Source organism: Myxine glutinosa, chromosome 1 (assembly GCF_964187855.1).
Source record: "Myxine glutinosa chromosome 1, kmMyxGlut1.1, whole genome shotgun sequence".
In the NCBI taxonomy this organism is placed as follows: Eukaryota; Metazoa; Chordata; class Myxini; order Myxiniformes; family Myxinidae; genus Myxine; species Myxine glutinosa.
Genome location: NC_136261.1, coordinates 444,864,145 through 444,889,237, shown reverse-complemented (window position 1 = coordinate 444,889,237; position 25,093 = coordinate 444,864,145). Strand labels below are relative to the sequence as shown.

Below are 25,093 nucleotides of genomic sequence, written 5' to 3'. Positions count from 1 at the left end.
ATAGATATATATATATAGATATATATATATATATATATATATATATATATATATATATATATATATATATATATATATATATATATATATATGTCGATCATGCCTTTTATTGTGCCTTATGTAATTGTGGTTTGCATTTAATAATGGTTGCTTTGTGAAAAGGATTAAGCTTACTATGTTCCCTCTTGCTTTTTAACTATGCTATATTTTCCAACTGTGCCAAAAAATGTAGAAAGATAGTGAAACCGCTTGCTCCGTTAGACCCCCTCGTGAAAACGCGTCTGTCTGTCCTTGACCAAAAGCCAACATGGAAGATAAGTTTTGAGAATGTCACGGTGCTCTTGTGCTCTTTCTCCCCATGCCAAAGAAGATAGGGTTTCGGTGGGAGATGTCGAGGTCGAGCCAGTTTTTCCTTTGTCCGTGCTCATTTTTCAGCGGAGATTTTTTGTATAATTTTGTGTATATAAAGAAACTCTTGGTTGCCAATTTTCTAGGAGTGTATGTGGCCATGCTGTTCAATTGTGAATGGTATGACTCTTACACCCTCCACAGCGCTGTGATATTGGTTCATCATTAAATCTTGTTATCTCTTGAACTCAAGGTGTGGAACATGGTTCTATTCTCGTCAGTTTTGGTGTCAGAAGTGGGATCCGACTCTGAGCGATATTTGGGAGGCAGACCCTGTGGAGACAGCGGAGAGGCTGGCCAGCACTGATTCGATTAATGTGAGCTTTCATACTGAGGGGTCTTTCCAAATTGAGCTCCGTTTACTCATCCAGGCTGTCTGTCTTCCATTTCGTCGTTCCGTGCTTGGATCACGAACAAATTGGAATCTGGTGTGTAAGTACAGGCCTATTTGGCTCGGGTAACAAGTTGTCTATTGATGAACCAAGAAATGGGGGTCAGTTAGCAAAAAGGGGGGACTTCTTGGTAAAGCCAATAACTTCCCAGGTAGGGCAGTCTAGAGACGAGATGGAGTTGATGGGGTTGATAGTAACCAGAGAAAGTATTGGCTGCGGGCTAACGAAGACCCAAGGAGGATGGCCAGGATAAGTGTTAAGCTAAGTTAAGAAGGGAGAACCCCTTTAGAAAAGCCCTGGCATGGGTGATAAGTTAGACAAGTTAGAAGCGCTATACAAGCATTGACCGCGAGTTAGCGCCGCGGGAGGACCGGATTAGGGAAATATCGGCGCGGTAAACTAAAAGGCAGGATTTTTCGGTGGATGGCCTCGGGGCGCTTCCTTGCGCCTTGTACGCATCACGAGCTGCTTCTTGCAAATGGGGGTCGTGCTGCCGTGCGCTGGGAGCGACCGCCTGGGCGCATGGACGGGAAAATGTTCCGTGCACGTTAATTAAATATCTTAAGGGAGATTAAGGTATGTCGGAGTAATACTCAATCTGAAGTAAACTAGAATGATTTGAGTTCTGGAGACAGAGTGCGTGTGTTCGACGCATTCGGGTGGCCGAGTCAGGCGAATAAAGGATTAAAATGAGCCAGGTAAGAAAATGATGCAACCAGCCGCATCGGGTGGTTGCACCTTTATAAGGATATGGAAGAATAAGGATAAGAATGGGTAATAGATATTGGTGTTAAGAATACTCCGGCGTGAGTACTGTGTTAAGAGAAGGGTATTAGAGATCGGGGGGCGGCCCGATCTTCGACCCGCTGGAGGGACTAGCCCAAGGAAGGTAGGACGATGAGTATTTTAAGTTAAGCTACGCACTGGATGTGTGTATCTGATAACCCCCCCCCCCCCCCTCAAGGCCTTCTTTGTCCTGTCTCAGGATTTAAGGCATGCACATCCAGTGCAGTTTTTACCCAAAGGAAGGAGTTCTGACAATATGCTATAGGTAGGTCAAGTATTAGCTCTTTCTGGACAAGAGATGAGGTTAGATCTGGAGAAATAAAACAGAGAGGATTATAATGTACGAGGTGTGTGGAATCCAGCTGTGAACACGCGAGCCGAGACATGCAGGCAGGTTACCGAGGCAACGGAGTAGCTGCCTCGCGGGGAACAGCGAGGTGGGACGGAATCGAGACAGGAATGCGGACCATGCTGTGCACAAGCAGGGGACGCATTCGTGTGTGTGAACAATGCGAGTGATGAGGTGGCTTGAAGTGATGTGTTGGAGTGAGCACATGTATGTTGTGTGCTGAGTGGAAGCGGTGCTGCATTGTCGAGCATGCTTCCAAGGAAGACTTTGGGATGCTAGAGTTGGAAGCGTTTTTGTTTTGTATCTCAAGGGAGATATTGGTTATTTCTTATATGTGGAAATAGGAAATGTTTATGTGATTTTTGGAGAAGGATAAATTAAACTGGAATCAGAAAAGCGCAGGTACCAGATAGGAGAAAGGCAGGAGAAGTGCTGAGACTTCAAGAGCAGAGGAAGAAGCAGATAAAGCACAGGAAGAAAGAAATCCAGGTAGAAACCAAGGGATGGATAGGCTCACAGCAAGGGGCCAGGTAAGTTCACAGGTAGGTAGGATTGGAGTGTGCATGAGTGTGCATGAATTTATACTGTATTGTATGGAGAATGAACGGTCAGTCACATGGTATGTGTGTATAAGGGAATGAATGATCTGTCATAGCAGCGTGAATTTGTGTTTATTGTGTGTGTGTCATTGATGTGTGTCATTGATTGACAAGGGGTTCCCCAAATTGCCTGCAGGCGTTGGGCAATCCGGATGAGTACTTTGGAATGATATTATTTATATGTTGTGAAGGTGAAAATTGATTGAGTAAATTTGGGGAAGAAATAAAAGGTATCAGTTTAGATTTTGAGATGCCATGTGGGACTCAGTCTGCTGGGGAAAATTGGCAGGGAATAATGAGTATGTTATGGAGAGCATGTGTAGACAGGGCTTTAAAACAAGTGTTCAATTACATCCCCACATTAACGGCTCTCCAGATGTAGCAAGGGAGAATGGGAGTAAAAGTCAAAAATGATAGGCTGTCAACCGACTGGGTGTTTATTCAACGGCATGGCCGGGGCTTGTATTTGGCCGACTTGGGATGGCAGAATGCGTTGAATGAAGGCAAGAATGACATGTGATGCTGGCGTGTGCCATTTATGGGTGCTGAGTGTACATGACTGGTGAGCGGGCGGCATGTGTGCTGAGTCCAATCGGAAGGATGGATGGTTATGGTTTCACCCGGTCTGTTTATCTGTCTGGCTGTCCGGACACGGAGCTCTTGGGGAGAGCCAGGATGGGTTGGGGTGACCAAGATGAATGTGGACAATATATTAATTGTTTGCCATTGTGAAAATTTGCCCTCGATTTGGGACGAAGACATATGGCATTTGCTGTCCGGCTCATTGATACTCCTATGTGATGCGGGGTATGTGTGTGGTGATGGTGTCTGGGGCCTCGGGGTTTGCCCCTGCCTATTTGCCGGTCCGTCTTGGCTGTCTGTTACATTTGACCCTCAGAAAAGGTTTCGTGAAAGGGGTTACACTTGATGGGCCAACTTGTGGACAGGAACATGGAATTTGTACAGAATGCAGGCGATAACCCACCTGTGTCTATCTCTGTGTGTGTGTGTCCGTATTTGTCTGGCTTTCTGGCTGTCCATGGAGTCATGTCTTTGAACACTGATTTTGAGGGAGTTGCGGGTGTGCCATGGAGTTCAGGTGCACCTGCGGTGGTTGGAAGATGGTGGTGGAGCGGGTGCGAGGATGCACGCTTGGATTAAAACATGTATTTAATTATCTGAGGATGTGTGCTGAGGTGCAGTGTGGATCAATTAAGGGAGAGGGCACTTCGACTTTGTACATCCGTGGACTTTGCCATGCGTGTGAAAGCGCAAGTCGATGATAATAATGTCTTGTCCAGCACAATATTTTCGCAGCTATGGAATGTGCTCAAATTCCATGTTGGTGCAATACGAGTGTGATTCCCGCCATGCATGCCGCGAGAGATACGTTGTTTGTGATGGGACTGTGGCGAAAGGTTGGATAGCAATGTGTAGAATATAAGATGCGTCGGTACATTTGTGTTGATCGATGCGCCGAAAAAGAAGTTGGAGGCGCGTGATGGAGTTGCAGGTGCGGACCAAAGCGGTGTCCGCGGTGTCTACTGGGGGTCGAATGTCACTCCCTCAGTGTCTGCAGACTTGTCGTTCGGCAGTGTCGAAAGACAGGTTCGATTGTCGGTCTGTCTGCTTGATTTTCGGGTCTCACTCTGAGTATATGGTATATACTCTGAGTATATGGTCGTTTTCTGTTTTGTGCTTTAATGGTGGTTGATTTGACTTCCCTGAAAGGGGGACAATAAATATTTGGTGTTAGCTGTTGTCATTTCGGATGTTTGCAGTTGGAATGTGGAGCCAGTCTGTCTGTCCGACTGGGTGTGTCTGACTGCGTCTGCAGATATGGATCAAGGAGGAGCAGTGTCTGCGGTGTCTGTTATGGTGTCGAATGTCATTCACTGTGTCTGCTGACATGTCGTGTGACTATGGTGACTATTGTCAGGGAATTTGTACTGGGGGACTCACAGGACTCCAACGACCGGACACAGGTTACAAAGGTCTAGTTTATTAAACTGTATTCACTTCATCCAATTACCAAAATGATACCGCATAATATAATGGATCAGGTTAACTCTTTTCGCTGGTCCTTCTCGTTCATCCGACACTCCCGTTCGGTCAGCGCTTCACGTAGCAAGTACTCGTTCATTCCATCGTTCCGTCGGGCAGGGCTTCTGAGGACAAGTGTACTTTACTCAACGTTTGCTCTCGTTATATCGCCAAACTGGACTTAATCTCCTCTCCGCTAATGTCCCGAGGTCATGCATCGCACCGAGTCCTGGCATCAGCTCGCTCCCCTCCTGCTGTGTAAATGGAAATCACAGCAGGGGGGGGTGCTCTAGCCTGGGGCCTTGACCAGGTGTTTCAAGAGATTACATTGTTCATACACATAAAATGTATCTGCTTTGTTACCAGGTTAATTAATAAGTTACCAGGGCCAATCAATATGTTACACTGAGTTACACTTCCACAATTCCCTCATCTTTTTGTTTTTGTTTATATTAACCATTAATCTAAACATCAATATAAGTAAACAATCAATCTCTTTGGTAATCAAATTCCCTTAGGCATACACCGTCATCCTGCAAGAATCACAAAACATTTCGTTGGTCATTGACTTCTTCCATATCGTTCAATCTATTGCATTTGCATCACAAATATATTTTCAAAACAACACTTCACCATCACCAAGATACAACAATTTCACTTCATTTTCAAGTTTTGTACAGCATCTGCACCATCTGGCAAAAAACGTTTGCCTCCACACAAATGTTGACTTTGTTTGAAAGGAAGGGCTGATCACTTGTGTTTGAATCCAGGTATGAAGCATTTTCTCTTCATAGCTCCTGCACTACTTCGTGTAGGATTTCGCTGTTGTGGTAACACTGCGGAGTCATAGACTGACCCTTCTCTCCATGTAGCATTCTTGCCACTTTTTGCTGTGAACCATGATTGGCCAGCAAGATGTGGAACAGGGATGCCGGATGCATCCACACTGATGTTGGGACCATGGTGTTCAGGTCATTCATGGTCCTTACCAGCAGCAACCAGCAGAATCGTGCACAGCTGTTGTGACAAGGGCACAGCCGTTTTTGCAGCTCCATGCTGGTTCCCCGGACGTTGGTGAAGTAATAACATATGTCCCCGCATTTCACAGAGGTTGCAGGTAAAATGTCGTTGTCCTGCAACTTCTGATGTGGTGAATGTTCGAAGTCTTCGAACAAGAGTAAGTGATCGCCTTTCTTTCATATGTTGCAGTGTGATCCAGGCAAATGGTCACATAAATTTCCTTGGTGAAGGTAAGCATTCATCTCCAAGTTACACGGGAGAATGTCTTCATCATTCTTTGAGAAAGAGGGTGTATGCCACGATTAACTTCATTTTTTTAGCCACAAATTTTCTTTCTCGAACTTCTTCCCAATTCCGTTAGCAATCCCTCCAAAATGTGATCTCGTCTTATCTTTATGCTCAGTCATATCTGAATCTGCTTTCCGCACACACTGAATCAGATAGGGTACATCTTACCATGAAATCAGCATAATCATGTATATCTTCCGACAGTTTCACATTCAACAATTTGTTGTTTTTCCTTAACTCAAAAAGTTATATTCATTTATATGCGTCACACAAATAATATTCAATCAGGTATGTATTTTATTACTAAACTAAGAATAGCATTGTATATGATTACAATCACAAACGGGAATACCTAATTCCCAACAACAATTTTCCCAAACCAACAAATTAAGCATAATGTATTATTACCATAATTCCTCTCCACTTTTTCTTTTCCCTCTTTTTCCTAACAGTGTGTCACTCGTGGTGATATGAGTTCATTGATATTGTAATTGACACAACTCATAACATTGTCGTTATGCCATTATCTTAATTCTACTGTTTATGTCGCCATAAAAGTCTTCCTTTTCTGGTTCCACATTTCTTTCCTCATTTGTCACTTCATGTGTTATCATCGTGTTGTTGGTTACCTTATTCAAACACACCGTCACTAAGGCTTTCAAGCAAGCCACCACTAAAACAATTGCCAATATAACTACTAAACCAACAAACAAGTCTGCTACTCCTTGTATATATTCATATCTATGACATAGTTATATGTCGATGACATTTAACATTATATACCAAACTAACAAGCTTCCTAAAAGGTAAATAAAGAAAATCCCTTAATATGTAACATAATCAGATTATTTGTCTTACCCTGATCCCCCTATCTCCCGGGGTTGAACTCAATCCCCTGGTCATGAGTGTAGTTGTGGTACATTTTTTCACTCATGCTGTATTAATATCAGCAGGTAATTGTATGTCATGTAGGCAAATAAATGTCACTATTCCAAGTAGGAATATCACATGTTGAAAATGTAATGTTTATCAATGCAAGGGGTGTTAAAATGTAATTCAAATGACTGTAAATCATGACTATCATTTTTCTACCACTGAATGTTCTGCTGGGCTGCTAGGTGCAGCCTCATTTTCTGTGGGATCGTCCACCTTAGCCCCATGTGCTTGCTTGCAATGAGAGGCATGAATCCGACTTTCTATTTTGGGTCCATATTTGTTTCTATTCTTATCAATCTCCTATGGTTTATCAATTCGTTCCAAGATACCGCAACCAAAGGTTTTAACCAAAGCTCTACCAAACTATTTTCAATTTGAACAAAAATGCCAGTGAAACAATGATTCGAAGGATTAACTTCAAGGGGTCAATAAATTTATTCTATAGCCAGATCTAATTTTCCCATCCAATAGTTTGCCTTGCCACATGTCATATTATAACACCTTAATAAACCTTCGAAAAAATGTTTCCCATCTCAACAAATTTCCTTTTTTACAAATAGCCATGTGTAACTTACGTATTTAACTACAATTTCCTCTCAATTTGTTTGGCCTAACTGGCCGCAAAAGTGGCTGCCAGCATGCAGTACCGTTTTTATCTACCAAGGAAGTGTTCCACACAAGACCTCTACCAAAATGTTGTTTGTAAAAACAAATCTGGGATTTCTGATTACATGGATGCACACTCTCAGGACATTTTCAGGCTGCTGTTAACAATCCACTACGATGACTTAATTCCTTTACCCACAATCAAATAATTAGTACAAATTGAGGATATTATCCCTATCACATTCTTTTTTAGATTCATTATGTTGGATCTAATTTTTTCCAATAATTTTCCACTGCTGTAAGGCGGAACAATAGCTCTCATAAGTCTTAGTAATATCGTACTTAATTTGCCCAGCAGAGAATAATTTATTTACTATCCTTTCTCATCTGTTAACCAGTGACTTTGTTTAAACTCCAGAACTGAAAAACCCACAATAGTTCAAACCAGCAAAATTTTCTTTCCTCTTTTCCCATATCATCTATGCCTAAAACACATCCATACATACAGCACAATTTATATGCTGATAAAATTCAAGTTTATATATATAAAATCCATGAGCAGAGTATTCTGGGAAGTCAGTGTAAGACCTCTCCCAAATTTGGATGATTTTGTACTTCCTCATTTCCTTTTATGAAGCTCATATCCATAAATAGATGTTATTCTCATATACATTCTATCAAAAATGGAATCCCAAAATTACTCACAATTTTACTATTAATTAATGGCTGCTCATAACCCAGCACATCAAATTTTTTTATATTCCATTTCCCTTGACAAAAGAGATAATGTTCATAATCAAATTATATTTCTATTTTATTTTACGGATTCTCTGGATATTCAATCCCATCCACATATCCCAATCCCATCCACATATAACTATCCATTTCCAGACAGGCACACTGTCGGTGTCAACAATCTTGTAAGATTGATACACAAAAACACACACACACATGCATTATGCATATTTGTTTGCGTTGGAACCATTATTTACAGATCAGATGGGTGTCAATTTTATTTCAATTTCATAAAATTTGTCAATCAAATTCAAAATGCTTATAGACAAATAAACCAAAAGTCCATTCTTAGAAAACCCTTATGATGTCAAATTGAAATTACCCTTTCTGCCTTCACAATAATCTATCCAAATTTTGACTACACACCCATTTGCATGTCAGTCGACCATTGACCTATCAATCGTGCGGAACAATAGTCAGAAATTCCCACCTGATCATCATGTGACTCTTGTTACTTGGTTTGCCAACAATTGCAACGCAATTGTTCCAAACTTTGTAAATTTAAAATTGCTGTGCCCAAAATAGAAGATCCAATTTTGGCATTTGATCAATTAATTATTAATTTGTTAACAAGCAAAAAGAAAAATGAATCATTCTTGCTCTGAAAACTTTTCAGACACAAGAATCATTGACAGTTGTTCATGTTTGTCCAGTAATCGAATCTGTTGAGGCCAATCATCATTTGGGATTTGCAGCAATGAAGGCCTAATCATTGTCTGAGGTACCGGTAAGCACTGGTACGCTTGATCTTGGTTTGCCCCATGACCTTGTCTTCCTGTTGACATACGGACATCTTCTTCTCCAATGTCCCATCTTTCCACACTCGAAACACCGGTTTCTGTCGTTGTCTGATCTGTGCGCCTGTGCACTTGTATTGCTGGGCTGCATCTCTACATCCCTGAGTTGCCACTGCAATCTCTCGTTATCTCCTGAAACATGAAAAAATTCTCTGTACCGTCCTTTTTGGGGAGACAACTGGAAATCAGATGGGACAACTGTGACTTTCATTCCTAATTTCGAGGGCAGTTGTGCATTTGTCTCCTCCACTGTATCCTGTATCCTTTTTATTTTAAGTTCTAGTTCCGTTATCCGTTCTTGCTGTTCCCGTTGTCTGGATTCACCATCCCAAAGATGGAATGCAAGCCAGTCTACCGTTAGATTCTGTTTCTTCCTGGCTTTCAATCTTTGTTCCAATCTTTCCAATCGACTTCGCTCAAATGTACCATCTCTTGGAAGCTCCTCATCATGTCCCTTTGTCCACAAATACCAATTCTCGACCTGCCTTATAGCTTCGGCACCATAACGGTCGTACATATGATGTGTACAAGTACCTTTTTGTGGAATCTCTGGTTGTCCTTGTGTGTTCTTGCAGGCTCCATTTCCCATTCTGCCTTTTATCAAAGTAGCGTTGGATGTGTTGTAGCTTGTTCCAGGTTCCTCTAAAGCTTCACTCGTACCTCCAGGAAGGATCTCTCCACCTGTTCGCACGGTGATTTCCAGAGAATCTCCCTCAGCTGTGGCTTTTGCACAATCCAATCTCACAGATCAGTATTTGCAGATGAGCCGGAGGGTCAGTATGAAGTGGGTGAATCCTCAGGTGTCCGCTCTGTTTGACGGGGAAATCACACAATGGTAACCGCACATATATATCTGTATATAAACTCACCACCTTGCTCAATTTTCCCAGGTTGTCTCCACATTGATAATATCTCGCAAAGATATCAAAGCTTCTTTCTTGAGACCGCATTTTCATCAATCAAACAATCAATATATTCAATTCAATTTATTCAGTTCAATTTATGCAATTAAATTCAATCAATTAGATTCAATCAATTAACAATTCAATCAATTATTCAATTTCAATTAATTCATCAATATTCATCAATAAATCAAATTAATCATTTTGAATGACTCCTTGCATAAGCCCTTTCCCCAATGATGTCAGGACAGGTCCATCCATTGACTGAGATCGACTCATCGGTCGTCACCTCTGGTTCGTACCTCATGTCAATTGATGAATCACCGTCCTGTCCTAGGGTCATATCTGACATATTTCCCCATTTTGCCTGGTCTCCACAAATTTTCTTTGCAACCACTAAAGGCAACTCATCCTTCATTCGTGAGACAGCCAAAATGGATGGCAGATATTAAAGTTCATTGGGAAAAATATCTCATCATTTTTCTTTTAATAGTATCCAAAATCTCTTGGCAATATAAATTTCGTAAAACTCCTGAAATAAGACTGTAAAATTTCTTCAATCATGCTAAATTTTGAAACTCCATCGCTTGTAATACCCAATTTATCCCATAGGGCTTGAAAGTTCTTTCCCAAGTTCATGCAGCATTCTGCATTTGAACCCTATGATATCATTCATAATAATCATCATGATTTTATAGTCATGGTCCTATCATAATCATCTATTTAAAACGAACATTTCCTTTATCACCACAGCTATGTGGTATAATCAACAATAGAATAAAACTGTACATAGCAACAGGCTACCTCATGGCCACTTAGTATACCTATTGACAATAAGTCATAACAATATCGAATAATCATTGAACAATTCAAAAATCGCTTCCCCTGCTCCAGCCGCAGCATCCGTGATATTTGTTTGCTCATTCACTATTCCTGATTCGTCATCAAGGATCTCCATCATCACACAGCGTACTTAATTCCGCATTCTAATGAGAATTCAACAGGATTTTACGACTCAAAGGAAAAGAACGAGCAGACCTTTTGCAGGATGATCGTTACAAAAATCGTTACATATATTAAAGTATTTATGATGTCGACAAATCATATCTTAATTCTTACAAGATTTTGGTTCTTTGAATAAATCACAGCACCGGGAGAACCAGCTCCAAAAATGGATCTTTGTGTTTATTCAGCACCCTAGTAATTGGTTCTTTGTGTACTAATTACACAGCACCCAGGCCCCGCTCATATGGATCTTTGTGCAGCGCTACACAGCACCTGAGCAAAAGGGGTTTCATCTACATTTTCCCTATCTGGTGTACCATCCGTGATATTTGTCTGCTCATTCACTATTCCTGATTCGTCATCAAGGATCTCCATCATCACACAGCGTACTTAATTCCGCTTTTTAATGAGAGTTCAACAGGAATTTACGACTCAAAGGAAAAGAACGAGCAGACCTTTTGCAGGACGATAACTGGAATTAGTCGTGAAAATATATCCAAATACACAAAAATACACACCCACACAAATAAACAACATTTATTCCGTTTAACAGAACAAACATTTCCTCTATCATGACATGCATGTCTTCAAAATTATATGCCCAAGAGAAAAAGTAAAATTAATTAAAACTGCGGGCAGTGATGATCCGGGGACCATACCGCTCCATCCTGATTGGACGAGTGCGTGCTAGAGTCGTTAACAACGACAGTCCAGATCCGATTGTTCAAAATTTCAACTCAATCGATCGAAAAATGAACGCAGGGATGCATTTTAAAGGTGCAGTGGCACTAACTGAGTTGCCACGAATATGGCCATGAAATTGCCAATATGGCCATCACAAAATATTTTCCTTAATCAATTGGCTCATAGCATAACCAATCTGCAAGTATTTCATCCGAAGATGTGTCTCTGAGGACTTTTAATTAAATAAGTCATTTATAAATCAACGAGTTAATTTATTAAATGATTAATCAATAAATCAAAATTTTCCTTGACAGCCATATCACTCGGTCAGTGTCATGTCCAAATATCAGCTTCCTTACTCAAAAGGTGCCTGAGTTAATGTAATGTAATTACTGTAATAAGATTACTGCAATTACTGTAATGATTACTGTAATTACTGTAATTACCGGAACTGTAATTACTGTAATTACCTCAGGTAATTACTGTAATGTAATTACTGTAATTTAATAAGCAATGTAATTAATTAAATAAGTACTTCATTAATCGCTAATAATGAAATAATTCCTGAATTCTTATCCGATTCACTTAACATTTTGAGTGTCCCCAAAACGTTGGAGCAAAACGTTGCAACAACGAAAGTGAAACGTTGTAGCGACGTTGTGGAAACGTCAGCAAAACCCAACAAACAAGAACAGTACACATTTCCTGTAATTATCTCCCATAATCACAACAAGAACAGTACACATTTCCTGTAATTATCTCTCATACTCACCAAACAAGAACAGTACACATTTCCTGTAATTATCTCTCATACTCACAACAAGAACAGTACACATTTCCTGTAATTATCTCTCATAATCACAACAAGAACAGTACACATTTCCTGTAATTATCTCTCATACTCACCAAACAAGAACAGTACACATTTCCTGTAATTATCTCTCATAACCACAACAAGAACAGTACACATTTCCTGTAATTATCTCTCATACTCACAACAAGAACAGTACACATTTTCTGTAATTATCTCTCATACTCACAACAAGAACAGTACACATTTCCTGTAATTATCTCTCATAATCACAACAAGAACAGTACACATTTCCTGTAATTATCTCTCATAATCACAACAAGAACAGTACACATTTCCTGTAATTATCTCTCATACTCACCAAACAAGAACAGTACACATTTCCTGTAATTATCTCTCATAATTACAACAAGAACAGTACACATTTCCTGTAATTATCTCTCATACTCACAACAAGAACAGTACACATTTCCTGTAATTATCTCTCATACTCACCAAACAAGAACAGTACACATTTCCTGTAATTATCTCTCATACTCACAACAAGAACAGTACACATTTCCTGTAATTATCTCTCATAATCACAACAAGAACAGTACACATTTCCTGTAATTATCTCTCATACTCACCAAACAAGAACAGTACACATTTCCTGTAATTATCTCTCATAATTACCTCTATTTATATATACTAGGGCGTGCCCGCACGTACGTGCTTGCCCGTACGTGCTTGCAAAAAAAAAAAAAAGACACATGCGTGCAAGCAACAAAACTTTGAAACCACGTGGCAGTTACGACCACAGAACCCTCGCCATTAATATCTATTGTAAGCGTGCCAAATTAATAAGTATCAATTTTTTTTTTTTTTTTTTTGAGCCTCGACCAGAGAGTGGTTGCTACTCACAAAACACTCGTCGCTAGCTGTTCCATTGTCTGCCGATTCCCACTCTGCTGTTTTTGTCTCATAATCAGGATAAATTTGGAACAGCCCTTAAACTAACATCAAGCAGATCAATTTTTATATTTAGGTTGAGGTTTCACACAAACTGGTTAACTAAATAATACAGAATTATTATTATTATTATATCTCCGCCTTGGTGACCAGTTTATGTTTTGTATCCCACTGATAGGCCGGATCTGGATTCGGACCTGAACCAAAATCCAATCATTTCGTCGTGTAGTGATGGACCTGGACAAAATTTTATGCAATTTTTTTTTCCCATCGCCATCTTTCATCATAATTCTGGACCGGCATGAGGGGGGTTGTCTGTCATGAATTTATAGGCATGGCGGGAAAACTGAAAAAAAATTATTTATTTAAAACGGGTGTACACGATTGTACACGTGTACGGACGGACCTTACCGAACCGGCAAACAAGTCGCTTCATGCACATCAGTGGTGCGTTTCTTCGTGGCGCGTGTCAGAAGAATTACACAGCGCAGGAAAAATACGTATTTACAGAAATCGTTAAAAAACTCGGATAATCGCTAAAATCGTTGTGGCCGGTGTACCATATTGGAAATATATATATATATAAATATAATTCCGTTTCCCGGTTCCCTGTCGCTCGCCAAGCGCCGATCAAGTCAAGTGCTTCGAACAAGTGCAAAAAAAAGTAGTACTTTATCCGTGTGCGGGTGTGTAAACGAGTGTACCGGCCTTACACGTCCTTGAAACAAGCGGTCGCAAGGTGCACACTTGCTCCGCCCGCTTCCAGGTCACAGTAAGGCCCTTTAATTAACCAGCGCAAAAATACGTATTTACAGAAATCATTTAGAAAAAAACGAATAAATTGCTACAGTCGTTTATCGAAATCCCATTCGTGATGGCTCACGCCACCTATATCGCGGCATCGGTGCACAAAGAAGCCCCAGATCACCTGCTCCCCCATGTATGTACCCATAACTTCCAAGTTCGTAAATCATATTGGGCAAGACAAGACACACTCACCTTTTAAAGAAGACTTGCTTGTACAATTGATCGCAGCGGTGCCTCCAAGATTGTCAGGGAATTTGTACTGGGGGACTCACAGGACTCCAACGACCGGACACAGGTTACAAAGGTCTAGTTTATTAAACTGTATTCACTTCATCCAATTACCAAAATGATACCGCATAATATAATGGATCAGGTTAACTCTTTTCGCTGGTCCTTCTCGTTCATCCGACACTCCCGTTCGGTCAGCGCTTCACGTAGCAAGTACTCGTTCATTCCATCGTTCCGTCGGGCAGGGCTTCTGAGGACAAGTGTACTTTACTCAACGTTTGCTCTCGTTATATCGCCAAACTGGACTTAATCTCCTCTCCGCTAATGTCCCGTGGTCATGCATCGCACCGAGTCCTGGCATCAGCTCGCTCCCCTCCTGCTGTGTAAATGGAAATCACAGCAGGGGGGGGTGCTCTAGCCTGGGGCCTTGACCAGGTGTTTCAAGAGATTACATTGTTCATACACATAAAATGTATCTGCTTTGTTACCAGGTTAATTAATAAGTTACCAGGGCCAATCAATATGTTACACTGAGTTACACTTCCACACTATGATGGTGTGTCCTGGCGGGAAGAATCGTGGCAGCCTACAGATTTGAATGGAATGGCCTCTGTGAGACCATCCTGTTAGTACGTTGGGGGTTCGTCTGTCTGTCTGTCTGTGAATGGAAACTCAGAAAATTGAACTGGACTTCGACAGAAGGCAGGTGGGTGGTCACCTGCTGTGAATTGTGGTGGAACATTTGTGATGTCCCCTAATACGAGGGGACGAATTGGTTTGTAAATGTGTTGTGCAGGTACTTTCTCTGTAGGTAGCCAAATTCTACCTGGGGTAAGTCCAGGTGGAGAGGGGAGTTGTCTCTGATGCCTTGCTCCACGGGGCAGTACTATTGTTGTCAAGTCTCATGTAACCTTGGTTAACGTATATCTACGGACAAGAGCTGCACTTTATTTTAGTAAGTGACTGGGAAAGTTTGTTTTAAAAAGTGCCAGTGGAGTTGTTTAGAGTTATGGAGGTCACAGCTCGCTGGAACCTCTTTGTTTATGTTTGGCTGACTTACACTGGCTAGTGTATGGGGAAAGGGGGACTGAAAATGCTTTGATTTTTTCGTGGATTGCCCATTGGGCATGTTTAGAATTTAACAGAGTGGTGGAGTTCTGTGGAAATATGAATCCAATGTTTGATGTATACTGGTCGGTGTGCTCTGAGTTTGAAGGAAGATGATGCGATTATTTCAGATTTATCATAGTTAAGTTTGAGAAAGTTGATTTGAAGCCAGGATTTTATTTCAGTGATGCAGTCCGTCAGGATAGAGTTGAGCAGTGGATTTGTGTCTGTCAGAGGTAGGATTTGAACCAAGAAAGGGCGGTGCCGGTAATGTTAAAGGTGCGATTCCAGGGAGGGCCAATTAGGCACTTTGAAGTGATTTACATCGGAATGCATCTCTTGGAGGACTCCCGCTGTTCAAGGAAGGAAAGGTGTGAAATAGTGACGTCATCCTCGCTGGAAATGTGGTTGGGAATGGCAGGATTGACGCGAGAGTCACAGTTGGTGAAAAAATTGACCAACATGAGAATTCGGTCTATTTCAATAAATAGATCAGGTTATTTTATTTTTATTATTTGTTTATTGGGCAGCTATTGGGCCAGAGGCTAAAACAGGTGTCTGCAACAGGTGCATGGGATGCTAAGAGAGGTATTAGAGGACATTGGATTAACTTTAAATTGAAATGAAAATTGAAAAGGTGGATTAGGAAAATGAGTTTGTTCAAATAATCGTGGCATCTGTGGGATGCAACAATTTTGTGCCAGAATAGTGTATGGGAAACCGTCATCTGGGAAGCGTCGTTAAATGGCAGTAGGTTTAGACAGGTATTGAAAGGGTTCGTGCAATGTCATTTTGGGGCACCACTCGACACAAGAGTGGTAGAGAGCTGAAGTGAATTCTGCCAATATGGTGCAATAGGGTGACAACTGAGTTTTGTTTGGAAAACTATTTGTTTGCAATCTTGGTTCGTACATAAGCTGGCAAAGAGATTATGCCAGTCTGAGGGAGTTTGTGTCCTTTGGATGGGAGCTGGAGCCTTGTAGGGTTGGGGCTTGTGGCTCGCCATTGTCTGTCTGCCAGTTATGGTGGGCAGAGGGAAGAGGGAGTGATACTGCTCTGGCCTCTTGCTTGGCAGAATTGAGTATTGCTGGTTTTACCCCTGTTCAAAATTGAGCTCTCGAGAGCTGATTAACATTAGGATGCATCTCTCGATAGACCCCTGGCTGGTCTGAGGTGTGAAATATGGTGACGTTGTCTTGTGGACACTTTGTGGGTGGCTAGACACGTGCCTGAAAGGGGAAATTGTATTCATAACTCATGTGGGTTGTGTCTGAAGGAAAGGTTTGGGAGGAAGTGTGAAGAAGGTCGTGGAAAGTGCAAAGATGATTGGATTGGAAAGTCGACTCAGATGGATTATTTGTCAATGACAGGTGACTGCAGGAATTGTTGAGGAAGTAGAGGAAAAGGTTGTAAAAAGTTAATGGAAAAGGCAGGAAATAAAGGAAAGTGGTTAGTTATGGACTGTTGTTTTTGTGATAAGAAGGTGATACAAGGGGTTGGCTTGCACTGGGGGGACCAATGAATGTAAAGTTGTGAATTTCGTTTAAAAACGTTTTTTTTTTTTTTTTTTTTTTTTTTTTTTGTATACAAGATCGAGGCTCGTGAAAGAGCGAACATTAATCACACAGAAAGACAAACCGACACATAAAACATATAACATAGGGAGCGGTAGACAAGATGGGGAGCGAGGGGGAAGGACACAAACACAACATTTGAGAGCAGGGACCGAGAGACATGGGGACATCGAGAGATCTGAGAGAGGGCGAGGGCTTTGGGGGGGGGGGGGGGGGCGTGGGAAGGGGGCGGTGGGAAAGGTATAAAACATATGGACACTGCCAGGACTTCCAGGAAAGAAGTTGGAATTTCAAACAAGGTGGATCTGGGGTGAATTAGCGGGGGTAGAAAAGATCAAGGTTTTGGATGGGGGAAGATAAGAGATGGTGGTGAACAGCTGTTTTAAAGACTTGGAGGGAGGAGTGGGATTGAAGGGAGTGAGGGAGTTTGTTCCAGAGGCGGGAGAAAAGAGGAATGAAAGAGTGAAGGTGAGCAGAGAGCCGAGATTTCGGCAGTTTAACCATCAGAGGGTTGCTGGCAGATCTTGTGCGACCTGTAGGAATATTTGGGGGACAGAGCACAGAGAGAGCTGGGGGTGCAAGGCCGGAGAGGAGTCGGTAGAAGACAGAAAGACCACCTACCTGCCTGCGGTGAGTGAGTGAAAGGCCCTCAGAGATAGCTTCATCGCGGGAGATTCCAATAATTCTGAAAGCTTTGGTTTCAACAGCGTGAAGCCGAGCTATGTGTGAGGCAGGAGCACCGGCCCATAGGGGAGAACAGTATTCCATTGAGCTGCGGATGAAAGCCTTGTATGTGGTGAGGAGCTCAGGTGTGCCGAGGAAGGACTTCGCACGACGGAGGATGCCCAGTCGGCGACTGGCTTTGGAGGCCAGCTTGGAAATGTGGTTTTCCCAAGAAAGATCATGGCAGATAGTGAGACCCAAAATCTTGAGTGACAGAACTTCTTGGAGAGGATTGTTGAGAAAGTAGATGGGAGGGTTGTCCAGTCGATCTTTTCGGAGAGACATAGTAAGAGTGTGAGATTTGTCAGGATTGAAAGACATGTTCCACTTGTTTGACCAGTCTGTGATTTTGTCCAGGTCTTCAGAGAGTGAGGAGGCAGCAGACTGCCGATCTGAGGGAAGAGGAATGGAGCAGCAGAGAGTGGAGTCATCAGCAAAGAGATAGAGAGGATTTTCGAGAGAGTCAGAGAGATCATTGATGAAGACCAGAAAAAGCACGGGGCCCAGAACACTGCCTTGGGGAACTCCAGCCTGAACAGGAAGAGGAGATGAGAGAAACCCATTCAGGGCCACACGTTGACGACGACTAGAGAGGAAGTCCGCCAGCCATGCGTGGAGATTTCCATGGATACCAAAGGAGGAGAGTTTGGTGAGCAGAGCGGGGTGCCAGACCGTGTCGAAGGCACATGATATGTCGAGGGAGACAGCTCTAATTTCCTGTTTGGCATTGAGGACCTCCATCCATTGTTGAGACAGCAGAAGCAGCATGTCCAGAGTAGAGTGACCTGGTCTGAAACCAAATTGATGATCAGAGATCAAGCCATTGGAGAAGAGGAAAGATTTCATATCCGAAGCAATGATGGATTCCATGACTTTGCTGATAATTGGGAGAAGGCTGATTGGTCTGTAGTTGCTAGGATCTGTTTTTGCACCTTTTTTGTGCAAAGCGGTGATGTTGGCTGATTTCCAAGCAGATGGCAGTCGACCTTGAGCAAAAGAGAGGGCGAAGAGAACAGAGAGAGGGTGAGATAGAGCAGCAGAGCAGGATTTTAGGACCCGTGGGCTGATGCCGTCGGGTCCAGTTGCAGAATCAGAGTCGAGGGTTGACAGAAACTTTTCCACCTTGTCAGGAGGAAAGGACACGGAGTCCAGGAGCAGCAGGGTATGACTGGGTATGGTGGGTACAGAGAGGGATGGGTTTGGGACACAAGATTTAGAGGCAAACACAGAGTTGAGGCATTCAGCTTTTTCATGTGCGGAGTCAGCTGTGTAGCCGTTTGAGGTAAGGGAGGGGATGGAGGGGGAACAAACACCAGAAACGGATTTGACCAGACACCACCAGGATTTGGAAGAGGGAGACAGATAAGAGAGTTCGGTCTTGAGAACGGAGAGATATTGTTTCCTGGCTCTCCTGAGGGTGGACACACACTTGTTTCGGGCTTTGTGAAAGGAAATGAGATTTCCTTCCGTTGGATTTGCTTTCCAGGAGACGAAGGCAAGTTGTTTCTGGGCAACAGCCTCACCACAAGATTCCGTGTACCATGGACGGGAGGAAGGGTATGACAACTGAAGACGAGATGGGATAAATCTGTGCATGAGAGAGAGCAATTTACTTTGGAAGAATTCCCAGGATGAGTTGATGTCAGAGGTGGTAGAGATGGGAGACCAGTCCAGATGATTGATGGCTGCTTGAAGACCGTGCCAGTTGGCCTGAGTGAAATGCCAGACTCGTCGACGCTGAGCAGGCTCCCTGAGGATGGTCAGAGAGATGTCCACTTTAACAAGGACATGATCAGATGATCCGATCGGAGCAGAAGAAGAGCAGCAGACATTTTCAGGGAAGTTAGTCATAACCAAGTCCAGAAGAGAAGATGTTCCGTTGACTGAGATCCGGGTCGGGAAATTGACAGATTGTGTCAGTCCCAGTGAGTCGCAGAAGTCCTTTGCTGAGGAGCCATGGCTGGTGAGAGAGGTACCCACACCCAGCCAACTGGCATGATGACAGTTGAAATCACCACATATGAGGAAGAGAGAGTTGGGATGAGTAGATAGAAGTTGGTCCATATCATCAGACAGCGAGATGTAGATGGAGTCATCACTGTTTGGTGGACGGTACAACACACATATGAACAAGAGGTGGGAGCGAAGGGGAAGCCGTAGCCAGAGGTATTCCTGGGGGTGAGGTGGAGAGAGTGCAGTGCAGGGCGAGTGAGGAAGAGAGTTTTTGATAAAGATAGCAACCCCGCCTCCAGGACGAGGCTCAGGTCTATCATACCGGAGGAGGGAGTAGCCCGGGAGAGATACTATGGAATCAGAGACATCATAAAGGAGGAAAGTTTCTGTTAAGCAGATCACGTCTGGTTTGACAGAAGCAACCTGTATGGAGAGATCAGTTAAGTTTGAACGAAGGCCCCGGATGTTTGAGGTCCATACCGTTAATGAAGAGGAAGGGGGAGCATCAGATACAGAACAGGGGGGAGGAGGGGTAGGGTAAGATGTGGAAGAGGTGGAAGAGGTAGGGAGAGCTGTTGAAGGTGTGTCAGAGATTTCAGAATAGCTCGGAGAAAGGGAAGGATGGGGCGGACAAAAGGTTTGATGGTGATTGGGTGAGCCACAATGAGGTGTTATTTGAGGAGGGGGAAGAGCGAGGCAGAAGGTTGGGGGAGATGGAGGTGAGTTTGAAGGGGGAAGAAGCGGGGAGGACGCTTTGAGGAGGGGGAGTGAGAGGGGGGAAATTGAGAAGCAATGAGGGTGGGGAGATTTGAAGGGGAGGGGTGAGGGGGGAGTTTGGGAGGGAAGGGACAAGGGGAGGGATTTGAAAGGGATGGGATATGGGGGAGATTTGGAGGGGAGGGGTGAGGCAGGAGTCTAGGAGGGGAGGGGCGAGGGGGCGTCCTGGCGGGGAGGGGTGAGGGGGTAGTTTAGGAGGGAGGGGGCAAGGGGGGAGATTTGAAAGGGATGGGTGATGGGGAAGATTTGGAGGGGAGGGGTGATGGGGAAGATTTGGAGGGGAGGGGTGATGGGGAAGATTTGGAGGGGAGGGGTTATGGGGAAGATTTGGAGGGGAGGGGTGAGATTGGATTTTTGAAAGTGTACGATTTATGGGAAACGAACATTTATTGCAAAATGAGTTTCTTGTGACCTTCGAGTTAAAAATATGTTTAAGGACGCTGGATGGAGGATGGAGTGCAGGAGAGTTTAGGGAATGTAGAAAAAAGGCACTATAGGAGATGGATATTTTTTTTGGGATGAATTGATTTGGTGAGTAAGTCGAAAGCAGCCTTTTAAAGAAGAAGAAGAAGAAAAAGGTGTTATAAAATATGACGGAATACATAACTTGAGGGGAAAGTGTAAACATTGAAGGTTAATGAGTGAAAACTATCTGGGGAAATGGGGGAGAAACACGTGGTCGAAGAACGAATGAACGAATAAGAATGAATAAACGAATGAGAACAGCGAACGGAATTTTTTTTTTTTTTTTTTTTTTTTTTTTTTTTGAGTTGAGATTTACACAAGGAAGTAGGCTATGGGTGAAAAGCCTGGGAATACAGAGAACGAAAGTTATTGGATCACAAACGACGGACCGCTGAGAAAAACAAAGCCTCAAGGTTGTACAGTGCACACTGTACAAGGCCTCAAGACACGACACGAATTAACACGATTTTCAATACAGGTATGAAAGATTTGCACCGAAAAATCTTCGTCGGGACACAATATACGTACAACACCATAAATAAATACAGTTTTAACGAAAATACAAATGGGAACAATCACTTAACTTCGATTTCAAATCGTTCGCGACGCGGCAAAGGCCTTGCTCGCGACACGGCAAACAGACGATCAATTTATGAAAGATAAACACCGAGAAACAACCAAAGTTGCACACAATAACTTCACACACCGAAAGATAAATACAGTTTCGACAAAATACAATTGTGAACAGACTTAACTTCGAAAAACTTGTGTTAGATTGCTACATGCAGAATGACCCCAATCGAGGAGGTGATTGGGGGCTGGTGAAGATTTGATCACGGCTCTGCAGACCAGGTGAACAGAACTCCACCAGGTATGTGGGAATCACATCAATTGAATTATTGCTCAAAGGGAGGTGATAGAGCAAAATGAAGAAGATTGTCATGGGGACCGCAAGGCTAACCCCCGCTCTTGCAGGGAAATGGCTTTGGGAGGCTAGTTGTTGTTGTTTTGGTAGACTCTAGGTTCTAAAACCTAAGGCAAAATGCATAGGAGGGTAAAGTTGGTGATTGCGGATGGAGATTAGCTAGAGAACTTGGAGACGATTTCGTTATTTTTCAGATAATTTTTCCAGTGGGTTTATACTGGTGTGAAATTCGCGTATCTAGGAAGGAGGGGAAAAAATGTCCAGGTATTGATAGGATAACAGTGAAATTTTGAAGGGGAGAATACCGATTATTTCCATTGACCGATTATGGTTGGGGGGGAAATGGTTGGTAAATCATGTATTATTAGATGTAGGGAAGATGATTAAAAGGAAGGTATTTTCGGAAATTGGTGAAAGTAAATATGGCATTTGAATTTCCAGACACGACACAGGAAATGCGGCTATGAATAAGCCAACCATCTGAGAGATGAGGTAACTAAATGCCAATTGGTGAGACGGGGGGGCTAGGAATTTGATCATGGTGTGTGTAAGAAAGTATTTTTCAGGATGGACGATGAAGAAACCGCCGTCGGAAGACCATGATCTTGACCGCCGAGGCCGTCGACCTGAACGAGCCCCTGGGCGATGCCGATGTGACCGGCGCATCAGAAGACTGTTGATTTATTTGATTTATTGTGATGATTTTGTTGTAAATCCCCTGCGGGAATTGGCTAATGCTTCTTATGTATTATAAGAGCACACAGCTGCACATCTCCACTTGATCCGACTATGGATCTGACTGCAACGCTGGGTCTGGCTGCCAAAGGACCTGACACTGATACTCTGGTTCCACAAGCTGATTATGCGTCCATGAACGTCTTTGACACAAAAGGAAATCTCTCTCTTTACTTTGAATTGTAATGCTCTGTACTCTGACCAGGAACACGTGACACAAGATATTAATTACATTATGTATTCCTCAGAACAACAGCATGGACGTCGATTAACTTCGAAGATCGGCAAGGACCGGGTCTGTGCGAGGACGGGGAGCCCTTCGATTGGGGGGGATTTCAGCCGCATCTACGCTGCTCCAAGGGTGGGCTGTCAGACCCCCCCCCCCCCCCCCCCAGGCAATATCCTTGGCCGGACCAGGCGCCTTCGTTGCGGATCTGAAAAGTTAATAGATCTTCATGTTCCAAACATGCACAACATGACACACCTTTCAAGCGTGCATGCGAGGTACATTGTGTGCGTGGCATGCCCTTGGAGGACACACATACAACACTCAATAAAGCCCGATGTGGCCACATATAACACTATTCTCTTTTGCTTTGCAAATAAAGCCGATGTGGCCTGGTCTCTGTGATACGTAGTCTCGTAGAGACCAAATGGGGGAATGTCGAGATCATGCCTTTTATTGTGCCTTATGTAATTGTGGTTTGCATTTAATAATGGTTGCTTTGTGAAAAGGATTAAGCTTACTATGTTCCCTCTTGCTTTTTAACTATGCTATATTTTCCAACTGTGCCAAAAAATGTCGAAAGATAGTGAAACCGCTTGCTCCGTTAGACCCCCTCGTGAAAACGCGTCTGTCTGTCCTTGACCAAAAGCCAACATGGAAGATAAGTTTTGAGAATGTCACGGTGCTCTTGTGCTCTTTCTCCCCATGCCAAAGAAGATAGGGTTTCGGTGGGAGATGTCGAGGTCGAGCCAGTTTTTCCTTTGTCCGTGCTCATTTTTCAGCGGAGATTTTTTGTATAATTTTGTGTATATAAAGAAACTCTTGGTTGCCAATTTTCTAGGAGTGTATGTGGCCATGCTGTTCAATTGTGAATGGTATGACTCTTACACCCTCCACAGCGCTGTGATATTGGTTCATCATTAAATCTTGTTATCTATCTATAATTCCAGTAATCTCTGTGTGTATGTATGTATGTATGTATGTATGTATGTATGTATGTCTGTATGTCTGTGACTGCTGTTTCTCGACAACCACGGGTCCGATATACTTTAAACTTGCCAGGTATATTGCTGGGGACCCGAGGATGTGCCTTTTCAAGGTTTCATATTAATCGGACAAGTAGTTACCGAGCTATGTCCAAAAAACGATTCAACCAATCAGAGAGCAGCGAGCTATCACGTGTGCCGAACGTGCCGAACAGACTCTGCCTCGGACGGCACATTTGAGAGCGTATTCATTTATTTCACGTTGGCAAACTATGTTGGCGTTAAACTATGTTTTAAAACTAATTAAAACTAATTTGCGATTCATCGTAACTGCGATTTGTGACCTTCCGGACAGTGAAGACTTCACTTCCGGCAGCCAATCACAGAACGCGTTGTTGCGTAGGCGTGGCCGATGTGAGAGCGAGCCGAGCGCGTGCGCCATTACGGTTCGTAATTCGATTTCTTCCGGAGAAAATAATAATTTCTCGATTTCTTATGCGCATTATTTCTCCCAATTCAGTCAGAGCGAAGGGCGGAAGCGAAGAGCGTTGTTTTTTTTGTTTACGGGCGTGCGGGGTAGAGCGTACGGGTAGCGTTTTTTTTTTTTTTTGGCAAGGAACGGGCACCCACGTACGGGCATGCCCTAGTCTCTTGAACTCAAGGTGTGGAACATGGTTCTATTCTCGTCATATATATATATATACATATATATATATATATATATAATGTATGTATATATATAGATGTGTATATGTATGTATATATATAGATGTGTATATGTATGTATATATATAAGTAGTGTAATAATGTTGCTTCTGGGACACCTCCGTTTAACATGGGAAATCCCTATCTAATGTCATTTACCCCCTTGTCTTTTTCAAAAATCATAAACACCTCTATTTCTCCCACCCTCATCTTTATGAACCTTTTGTCTGTAGTACCTATCCTTAATGTTGTTCATTAGACCACTCAAACACTACAAATATTTGTTTTCTCTTATAGACCTATCATCCTTCTTCTACATATCATCTGGCAGATTAATATTTGACCCACTCAAACATTGACCCATTCACTTCCATATTAATTCTTTCCCTCCCTCATTGCCCCTAAACACCTATATTTCTCTCACCCTGTTCTTTACGAACCTTCTAACCTTTTGACATGTTATCCTTATTCATTAGACCACTTAAACACCTGTGATCCTTCTGACCTCAT

General features: G+C 42.8%; 1 long non-coding RNA gene across 1 annotated transcript in view; it reads left to right on the top strand.

Moving 5' to 3' along the window:
* The window catches only part of LOC144889878 (uncharacterized), a 57,757-nt gene extending 35,591 nt beyond the window's left edge, over positions 1-22,166 (top strand). The window contains exon 3 of the long non-coding RNA XR_013622134.1: positions 21,781-22,166. This is a non-coding gene — a long non-coding RNA (uncharacterized LOC144889878). The remainder of the gene's footprint in view (positions 1-21,780) is intronic.
* Positions 22,167-25,093: the final 2,927 nt, after the last annotated feature.